The sequence below is a fragment of the Pseudophryne corroboree genome, chromosome 7 (genome assembly GCF_028390025.1).
Source record: "Pseudophryne corroboree isolate aPseCor3 chromosome 7, aPseCor3.hap2, whole genome shotgun sequence".
Classification (NCBI taxonomy): domain Eukaryota; kingdom Metazoa; phylum Chordata; class Amphibia; order Anura; family Myobatrachidae; genus Pseudophryne; species Pseudophryne corroboree.
Window position 1 is genome coordinate 151,092,090 of NC_086450.1, and position 11,588 is coordinate 151,103,677.

Here is an 11,588-nt window from a genome sequence, read left to right on the forward strand (position 1 = left end):
CTATGTCCCTGCTGTCACTTTCTCTGTTCCTACTGTCACTCTCCCTGTCCCTATGTCACTCTCTATGTCCGTCTGTCACTCTCTCTGTCCCTGCTGTCACTCTCCCTGTCCCTCTGTCACTCTCTCTGTCCTTCTATCCCTCTGTCACTCCCTCTGTCCCTGCTGTCACTCTCCCTGTCAAAATATCCACGCTGTCACTCTCCCTATCGCTATGCCCCTGCTGACACTCTCTGTGTTACTACTGTACATCAATCTCCCTGTCCCTCTGTCACTCTCTCTGTCCCTATGTCCCTCTGTCACGCTCTCTGTCCCTGATGTCACTCTGTCTATCCCTCTGTCCCTATGTCCCTGCTGTCACTCTCTCTGTCCTTGCTGTCACTCTCCCTGTCCCTCTGTCACTCTCTCTGTCCCTATGTTCCTGCTGTCCCTATGTCCCTGCTGTCACTCTCTCTGTCCTTGCTGTCAATCTCTTTGTCCCTATGTCCCTGCTGTCACACTCTCTGTCTCTGCTGTCGCTATATCTGTCCCTGCTGTCACTCTCTGTCCCTGCTATCACTCTCCCTTTCCCTCTGTAACTTTCTCTGTCACTCTCCCTGTTCCTCTTTCACATTCTCTTTCCCTTTTTACCTCTGTCACTTTCTCTGTCCCTGCTGTCACTCTCCCTGTCCCTTTGTCACTGCTGTCACTCTCTCTGTCCGTGCTGTAAAGCTTCCTGTCCCTATGTCCTTGCTGTCACTCTCCCTGTCCCTGTGTCCCTGCTGTTACTCTCTCTGTCCATATGCCCCACTTGTCACTCTCCCTGTCCCTCTGTCACTCTCTCCATCTCTCTGTCCCTATGTCACTCTCTCTTTCTGTCCCTGCTGTCACTCTCTCTGTCCCTATGAGCCTCTGTCACTCTCTCTGTCCCTTATGTCACTCTGCCTATCCTCCTGACTTCTCTCTGTCCCTATGTCCCTGCTGTCACTCTCTGTCCCTGCTGTCACTCTCCCTGTCTCTATGCCTCTGCTGTCACTCTCCCTGCACCTGTGTCCCTTCTGTCACTCTCCCTGTCCCTATGTCCCTCTGTCACTTTCCCTATGGTCCTCTCTCTGTCCCTCTATCATTCTCTTAGTCCCTATGTCCCTGCTATCGCTCACCTTGTCCCTATGTTAATATCCCTGATCCTCTGTCAATCTCTCTGTCCCCACTGTCACTCTCTCTGTCCCTGCTATCACTCTGTCTGTCCCTTTGTCACTCTCTCTGTCCCTATGTCCCTGCTGTCCCTCTCCCAGTTCCTGCTGTCACTTTCTCTGTCCCTGTGTCACTATCTCTGTCCATATGTCCCTGCTATCACTCTCCCTGTCCCTCTGTCATTATCCCTGATCCTCTGTTACTCTTTCTGTCTCTCTATCCTTGCTGTCACTCTCTGTGTCCCTTCTATCACTCTGCCTTTCCCTCTGTCACTCTCTTTGTCCCTGCTGTCATTTTGCCTGTCCATCTGTCACTTTCCCTGTCCCTTTGTCACTCTTTTTGTTCCTATGTCCCTCTGTCCCTCTCCCTGTCCCTATGTCACTGCTGTCACTCTCCTTGTCCCTGAATTTTGGCTCATTCTGTGGGAATTTTGTCTCATACTGTGTGGCATAATGTGAATTTTGGCTCATTTCATGTGGCATAATGTGTAAGGGGCACCAGTACTAGATAGTATAAGGGGTCCTACTATTGTGGTGCATAATGTTTATAAGGGGTACAGTATAAGGTGTGGTACACTACACTTAAGGACATGCCCCCTTTTGAGTGGCCACACCCCCTTTTCCAGAGCACGTGCACATAATTACAGCCTTCAGTTTTCCATATCCCCACTTCAAAATTTCCACTTTGACCACTCTGTATATATATATATATATATATATATATATATAAAAATCATCATGTTTTGGTTTTGTCAGAACTACTTTCAAGTGTTTTGATTCTGGATCTGAATTTCTTAAAAGTGTGTAATACCAATTAAATTAATTTGTTCCTGTTTTGTCTCTACATTATTATAAACATCAATAATACATTCATTTATAGTGTGAAATACAGTAGCACTTGAAATCATGAAGGAGGGACTTACATGCAATTCAAAACCTGAGAGACTAAGTTTTTTTATATCTGAGATTCAAAGTTGGCAAGGTGAACCAAACTGCACTTGGTCTGACTCGAAAAACACTAAAGTGACTCTAGCCGCAACTGGGATGTGTTCGGTTTTCAACTAAACTGAACCCTCATCTCTAGTGTGTATATATATATATATATATATATACCAGACCAAGTGACCGGCACTCCGTGTAATCTTAACACAATGCCCGGGTGCCCACTGATAGATCATATATGCAGTCAGGAGAGGGGGAGCAGTGGCACTCACAGGACTTCCAAAGCTCACTTAATTCAGCTCACAGTCCCCATTAATTGAAGGGATGATCCAATGCAGTGCAGCATATCAACATTTCATTTTAATTAATACAATTTTGTCACGACACACATACATGAATACAGTCTTACCTTATATAGAGAAAACAGGAGGCTAGAAGATGCCCCAAACCATCACTGCCCATACAGACCCGCCAGTGGGTCCCGAAGATGTCACAGATCATGCTATATATATATATATATATATATACGCTATATATATATACATAAGTTTTTATATATATATATATATATATATATATACTGTATATATACAGGGCCAGCGCCACCATTAGGCAGCTTTAGGCGGCTGCCTATGGGCTCCGTTACTTACAGGGCAGCACAGAATTGTTATGATTTCAGCACTCTGGTCAGAGGAGATCTTATGGCAAGGACCGGAGCACTGGAACGGAATGCTGGGGAAGGGAGCAGGACAGGAAAATAGCCCCTGGCGCCCTAACTCTGTTGTCTCACCCATGTTGTCAGAAATCCCCTGCGAGACTATGGTTTCTTGAGCCCTTGGCAGCCGCGTTTGAAGGGCGGATTATGTCTGCCCAACTCCGATGCCCACCGGTCTTAATGAGAGACAAAGGGAAATCCGAGACAGGGTGATAACAAGAGGCCCTCTAACTAAACAACCAGGCCAGGGGCTAAGCTAACTCAAAACTATAATATGTGCGGAGAAACCGCCAGGGAAAAGGACAACCAAAATATCCACTTGTCCAATTCTCCTACCCGGCACCGCCGAGTACCAGAGAGGACTTGTGGAAGCGGAACCCTCCGCAAATGCTCCAAAAACAAAATATAAAAGGTAAAGCGGCTGAGCCGCAACACACGGCAGAGCCGCAACTCACGAACACCACTGGATATAAAACGGTGATCAGTCAGGACTCCAGGGAACCAAACGACCTCCTGGGATGAGATGACAACTCCCGAATACCGGACTTCTGAGGACTGGAATGACCGGATACAGCAGGACTGGAAACAGACTCTCAGCAAACAAAGGCAGCATGCAGGAAGCTATTACCGGCGTCTGTGAGAAGCCCTGGGAGTGTATTTAACAAGGAGTCCTCCAATCAGCTGCTAAAAGGCTGATTAGAATAAGTGCCGTGCAGCTGCCTTGCTGCACGGCCAGAGAGCAGGTGAATATATTAATTCCTAAAGCCTAGCAACGGGGAACGCGGTCCGCCAGTGGCGTCCCCGTTGCTAGGGTCCGTGCGGCTCAGCGCGCCCGGCGTCTAGCGTTGCTAGGGAGCCGGCGGCTGTACGCGCACGGGGTCTCTAGTTGCTAGGCGCCGGGCCGCGCAGACAAGCGGACCCCGGCGCCTAACAGTACCCCCCCTTGGGGAGGGGTCAAGGAACCCCTAAAGCCAGGTTTCTGAGGAAATTCCCTAAAAAATGCCCTCTTGAGCCTCGGGGCATGAAGATCCTTATCCAGGACCCAAGTCCTTTCCTCCGGACCATAGCCTTTCCAGTGAACTAGAAAATACAGCCGACCCCGGTACAATTTGAAATCGAGAACCTTCTCTACCAAGAACTCCTGTTGTCCCTGTGCATCCACTGGAGATCTACCCTGAGAGATCTTCCGAGGAAATCTACTGGAAGAAACGTATTGTTTCAACAGGGAACAATGAAACGTATTTCCAATCCTGAGAGATCTTGGTAAACGTAACCGAAAGGCAACTGGGTTGACTCTTTTAATAATAAGAAATGGCCCAATAAATTTGGGTCCCAGTCTAGCCGAGGATTGTCGAAGCCTGATGTTGCGAGTCGACAACCACACCCTATCTCTCACCTTAAAAGTGCAAGGACGTCGGAGCCTGTCAGAAAATTTCTTCTCTCGAAAGGCCGCTTTTCTGAGAGCAAGGTGCACCTTTTTCCAAATGGCTCTGAGATGGGAGGTTAAGGTTAGCGAGGAGACTGAGGAATGATGAAAAAAAGAATTAGCTCTGGGGTGAAAACCAAAAACTGAAAAGAATGGAGACTCTTTAGTGGAGGAATGACAAGAATTATTGTAAGCAAATTCAGCCAACGGAAGAAACTCGGACCAATTATTCTGGAGTTTGGCTGAATACAAGCGCAAATATTGTTTCAATGATTGGTTAACTCGTTCGGTTTGCCCGTTGGATTGTGGGTGGTAACCGGATGTTAACGACAATTTCATCTTCAATGAGGCACAAAAACATTTCCAGAATTGTGCGATGAATTGTGGACCCCGATCAGAAACAATATCAGTAGGCAACCCATGAAGCCTGAATACATGGCGGAGAAACAAAACTGCCAACCCTTGGGCAGAAGGCAATCGGGGAAGAGCAATAAAATGAGCCATTTTACTAAAATGGTCCACTACCACCCATATGACTCGGAATCCGGCTGAAAGGGGAAGGTCAACCACAAAATCCATGGAAATATGAGACCATGGCCTGAGAGGAACATTTAAGGGCATAAGTTGCCCGATAGGCAAGGAACGGGGAACCTTATGCTGTGCACAAACCTGACATGAATAAACAAATTCCTTGACGTCTTTAGAAAGACCAGGCCACCATACTGAGCGAGAGACTAACTCCAATGTCTTAGAAACTCCTGGATGCCCTAAAACTTTGTTATCATGGAATTCCGTTAAAACAGTAGCTCTCAAAAACTCAGGGACGTAAAGACGACCAGCAGGAGTAATTCTAGGAGCTTGGTGTTGAAGCTGTTCTAACTGGGTAAATAAATCTTGTGTGAGGCCCGCCCAGATGACCGAAGATGGAAGTATGGGGGTAACAGGATTGTTATTGTGAACCGGAAGAAAGCTACGTGACAGGGCATCAGCCTTAGTATTGTCAAAGTCAGAAAAATATCCCTATACACGCTGCCATATTTGCACCTCACACTGGTCCGCGCTGCGCATGCGTGCGCTTTCCCGTGATAGCGCATACCCGTTGTTGCGTGCACCCGCTCGCACTCGGTATGCGTATTTACGGTAAAGAGTATGTAGTCGTAGCGTGCGACCCAATCGTTACATATTTTCACAATTAATGTAGTTTATAGATCATGGTCCCTTTGATAGATTCTGAAAGTTTGGTTAATATAGAATGTCCCTGAACGGAGGAATCCCTCTTTGCATTGTACGAAGGGTCTAACAGGAGTCATACGGCAGTGTTTGGTACCCATCGGAAGAGTATTTAAATAGCAATATTCCGGTGTTGGTTTGGAGCGGATCAATCGCTCGTGCGAATAGTTATGAACATAAGAAGTTTATGTTCATTTACTATTATTTGTTCTTACTTAATAATGCGGCGGGAAACCTAGTTTCCCACCCACCTGAACAGTTGGAAACAGTCACAGCCCACCTGTATGAAACAACCTATGACCTTTTGTTATAATGCGAAGCCGAATTCCTGTGTCCAATGGACGATAAGATTGTAGGGACCATTAGATTGCATTGTGTGTGGAGCATAAAAGACGGGCCTGTGGCATCCAGCTTACACTTCTCTTCAAACGGTTCTCATTGCTGATAATCGGGAAGCTGGATGTCCAGAGGCGCTTGCGATCATTTCCCCTTGTGCGTAAGTTTTCTCCGTAATCATATTGTCTTACTGTGAGCCATCTTCTCTCTCTCTCTTCTCACTCTCTCTCTTCTCTCTCTCTCTCTCTCGTATATCCCTTTAAGTATATTGTATTATATTATATTTCCTGTGCAGTTATCTGGTTAGTTGGTTTATGTTATACTGTAGTGTATGCTTTGTACTGTGATTCTTTTTGCAAGTAATAGTCATAATACATATAATAGGTTTCGGACCCTAAGCCAGGTATCTGTGTATTCTTTATAGTGTTAAGTATTCTCTGAGCGTCGGTGACGCTCAAGCAGCTTTGTAGTTAATCAGGTTACACCAGGTTGCACTTACACATTGTCTCCACACTAAGGTTTACTGTGTATTTCATTGCTGAAGGTATAGATATAAAGGTTTAACGTTGTGAGCGTCTGCATCGCTGGTGATCTCCTCGTGGTCCCGAGCGCTGCTACGCTATAGCGAATCATTACGATAGTCAACAGCCAATAGTCTGCCTGCCTGTGATCACTTGGCCGTGAGTGAACGTGACGCCTGAGCGTCTCGATCACGGCTAAGCGATCGATACGCAACTTGCGTACCCTTACGGTACTTCTTACGTAGATAGCGTACAGTGTTCTTAGACCTCATAAGGGTTATATACACGATAAATATTTAGCTTTATCAATTGGGGGCCGTCCAGTCCTTCACATATCTGCACTAGGTAGAATTAGCAGACATTATCCCTCAGCAAAGGGCGGGAGGTTGTCTCGTAGTGCTGACGGGATAAGCGTCTGCTTCGCTTAGATAACGAGTGCTGAAGGAATCCGGGAACCGGAGGTAAGAACAAAACGCTAGTGTCTTTTTAAACTGTCTATTTTTCTTCTGTCTTGCGTATACACGCACGCATACATATATATCTGCATTTCTTTTTCATTTTCGTATATCACTATCCTGTCTGCCAGTTTTATAGTTGATAAAAGTGCTAAAAGAGATTTGCTGTTATTTCATAGTTTAAGAATAGAGGTAACATAGTTAAAGTGTAGACAAACACACAGTTTTGCCTGGGAGATAGGGCGAAGTCAGTGTGGTGTGTGGTAGATGATCAGGGATCATCTACATTGATAAAAGTATAAATTGTGTTACGGTGGATCTTGCGTACACGTGTCCCTAACAAAAGACTTGTGTACGCAATCCAAAGGCAGACGCACGCAGCGTACATTACGCAACGGAGCGTCCGGTTACGCCCACGTAGCTCAAGTCACGATAAAGTTGATTTTTAACGCAACGCGATAAGTAACGCAAAGCGGTAAATAGCGCAACAGGCGATAAATAACGCAAGTCTATTTTTGGTGTCCGAAATTTAATTAACAGATCCTGCTCCTAATTGGTAACACAGCTGGGCTAAAGGAAAAATTTCTGCGCAGAAATAGAAATAGAAATAGAAACAAAAGTGTACATGTGGTGAGTGAGTGTTTTCATACATTTATACAATTTGGAGGTTGAACCAAAAGAAATCACCGAGTACTCGTGAGGAACATACGTGTAAGTGACATGCACGGTGGCTAGGGAGGCATCCTTGGTTAAACACAATATTTGAGCATTAGAGTATAGCGGACAAGTATAGAACAAGACCAGGAGGTCAGACCAGGAGGTCGTATAAAAGCAAGACCAGGAGGTCATAGTAGACCAGCAGGTCCAGGTACAGTAAACAAGGAAGTCCGCTATACAGTCCACAGGCACAACACCGAAAAGGGTTGGTGCAACACCCATATAGGCCATACAAGCTCGCTGAAGGAATTCGCAGCCGCAATTTTCGATTCCATTGGTCTTTCCGTACATAAGTTTAGTTGCTTGTGTGCTGAACGACTGTACCGCACGTAATTGTGTACAGTAGTTAGTAATCTGACCTAGTACCATTAGAGTAAAGGGGTCACAAACGCTATTTGTACATTCTGACGTGATTTGTGTAATTTTTTATTTTTGAGAAGGGAAGTTCGCTGGTCACTCAGGAATTATCCAACAACCCCACCTTTACTGGAAAGAGTAAGTGTTCTTCGGATAACCCTCGCATGTTCCAGTAAAACAAAGGTTTTTATAGGTGCCCTGTGTCGAGTACGCCAGCACCATATCGGTGTGATCAGGTCGTATTGGTCGGCGTGGGCGAGCGAGTGAGGTGCTCGGTAAACTTCACCGCCTACCTATCGTGAATAATTTGGTTTTCTGTAAGGGTTCGCTGAAGCCCCTGATATAGAGATCAGAGGTAGAGCAAGTGGACGCCTGCAGGTTATGGGGGCCAGTTGTTCAGGAAGGGGGCGATCAACCTCGGTTCGGGTTGACCCTGTAAACCGTCCAGTAGGATCGGCCAGGTATGTAATGTGTGAGAAATATGGAAGTCACACAGAGGTTTTATGTGATGAATGGGAAAGAATGACTGTACATGATGGGGAGAAGTTCCCAAATATAGGCAGCTTTAGCCCAAAAGTGTTACAAAATTTAAGGAGGAGGATATGTCTCATAAAACCAGCAAAGAGACGAAGCAAACATTATGATTATTTTCAGTTATGGCAGCAGGAAGGTGAATTACAAAGAGATTTAATTGACTTATCTGACTCTTATCTTGAGAAGAGAGACATGGCGATGGAGGGGATTGTGGTTGCGGAGAAAAGCACAAGGGTGAACAATAAAAACGCTCTTAGCAACTGTAGTAAAGATAATAAGAATAAGTGTAATAAATGTAACAATGATTATTGTAATACTGTTGAATGTACAACTATTAACCTATGCAAGTTGCACCCCATGTCAAACTTCCCTCAGGAATACCAACAAGAAAGGGAGTCCAGAACGATGTCGGCACCCCTTCCAACAACCATCACACAAGACATCCAGGTGGACGCGACCAAATTGGTAAAGGCAATAATCAAACCCCCTAACGGAGGGTCAGGTGAGGTCGTGTCCACAGGTACGTACAATGTTTCATATCACGCACCTACAGATGTACCACATATTGTAAGACCAACACAAGATGATGTAGCTGAGTTTGATCCGGTCAGGGTGATTGCAGTCCCCAATGGGAAGACTGACGATCAGAGAATCATTCCCGTCAAGGACAGTACAATGCGCTGTCTCTGGTCCCGGACCGAATTGAGATCAATTATGTCTGAATTTCCTGATCCTAGGAAAAATCTAGCAGCATGTCAGAGATTTGTTAAAGAACTAGGAAACTCCACAGAACCCACCAACAAAGATTGGCGGACAGTGCTGAGGGTATGTTTGCCCTCCAGTGTTGACCCTGCGAAATTTATTGCTGATTGTAAATTAGACACGGAGGCACCTTGTACGGAGGAACACAATCAGGAATGTATTAAGCAGATCAACCAACAGTTAGAAGTATATTTTCCAACCATTGGCGAGTGGAACAAAATCTTCTCCATAAGACAAAGGGAAGGGGAAAGTATTTCTCATTATTTCAATCGAACACTGCAAATAATGGCTAGAAACACTGGGATCACAGACATCAAGACAAATGCACAATATAAAGGAATAGTGGGTAAAGCATTAATAAATGGTTTAAATGATGAATTAAGAACAAGGGTACAGACCACCAACCCAGACTGGAAAGATATCTCGGTGGCCGCATTAAGAGAGGCCATCATTAATCATGAGCAGAACATCAGCAAGCACGGGGAAGCAAAGGAGCCTCAGGTCCCTGTGGGTAAGTCAAAGGTGACTAGGTGTTATAACTGCCAGGAGGAAGGTCATTATGCAAGAGATTGCAGGCCTAGAAGCACACACAAGGTATATGCACCCCCTAGACAACAACATAACCATAATACCCAAAGAAGCAGGGAGATACAGGGAAAGCGGTTGAGGGTGATGAGCATCCAAGCGTTTGAAGAGGCATCAAATCAGCCAAGACCCCAGTTCACTGACACTTGGAGAAAGCCAAGGGTTTGTTACCATTGTAGAAGAGAAGGGCATTACGCCAGCAACTGTAATAACTCACATAAAGTTAGACCCCCTAGACCAAGAAATGAGCAAAATTACAACACACACCATTATAATCAGAGATCATATAGGAAGAATTTTGGGCCACACCCATGATAGGTAGTCAAGAAAGGTGATCATACGACGGATGGTAAGCCTGAGGTAACGGTTAATAAAGTGGGAGGTCATTCACTGAAGACACAGGAATGACCAGGTGAAACGTTGTAAATGTATTTGTGAAAAATGTTTTTTTTCTCTCTCTCTATCCCCATCTCTGACGATTATTGGTAAGAATTCACACATTGCATATCCACTTGGTCCTTGCAGAAGTCTACCAAACCCCAGCATGACCTATCCGCCACAATGTATTTCTGGCCAGATACAGACAGTGGAGTAATGCAGGTGCTGGTGGGGAGGGACTGCTCAAGGAGACCATTAGACACGTAGATATGACAGCCTAATAAGTCTGACAATGTTTTTCTAATGCTAACAATGTTTTCTTAATGTTGACAATGTTTAAAAATGCTTTGTTTCTCTTCTCTTATTGATGGTTATTGTCGAGTTATGTAAATGTATATATGCAAATGAATTGTTCTCTATCTCTTTTGTTTTTTATTTTTCTCTCTCTTCTCACTCATGTTTTCATGGTTTAAAGATGGTATGTCACCCCTCAGTTGGACCAATGGTAATGCCAGATTTTTTGCTCCTTACAGAAAGATCGCTGCTTAGGAAGGAATATTGCATCACCAGAATGTTCATTTTGAAGACTGAGAGACAGCACCTTCGAGAGGACAGCAGAACAAGAAGAACAACAAGACGAGAGAACTTATTATCGTAACAAGTTCTCTCCCCCTCAAACTGATTTTCTTATACCCCCCTTTACAAATTTCTTCTTTTCTCCTCCTGTAAGATGGACTTGCCCCAAGAGACTGTGATATGGATTTTCCTGTCGACCCTGATGTTGACCAGAGCAGTCTGTTTCGGTGAGAGTACCAGTGAGGTCGAGAAAGGATCCAGAAAGGTTCTAATGACTGAGACGGAGGTGTAAATTTCCAATGGCAACCCAATCACCAGGCAAAGGCGAGTACCGGGCACGATCTAACAACCTTGTTATTTGTAAACGTTTTGAAGGATTGTTAGTTTAAGAAGAAAACTGTATCTGCAGGCTTTGTAACAATGTCATTGAGGATGGGTGCATAAAAAAATGCCAATCCAGTTTTAATATCCAGATGGACCAGCATCCATTGAGTGACTATCACTCCTTAGTGGGTAATGTGTTATGCTCTCAAGTACCTCAGGGTCATAGCAAATCAGGGCTAGTACCATTTCCTTTAACAATAGGGGAGGTACTTGAGCTAAAGGGTGGGAGACCGGTGGACAGGAGGTTTAATATCTCCAGCCCTCCTAGTTTGAAGCTCCACCAATACCATGTGGATAGGTCCCTGTTATGTTTCAACATCTCCAATCCCAGAAAGCCGGGAAATTGGGAAGTGTCATGGAGTGACCACACCATGACCTTTTCACATAGAGCAGATAGAATGCCTACAGATACAGAGCTTGTACGCCACATAGCCAGTAGAGGAAAATCTTTCAGGTATAGATATACCTTAGGAAATAGGATTACTAGAGTTGGAGAAGTAT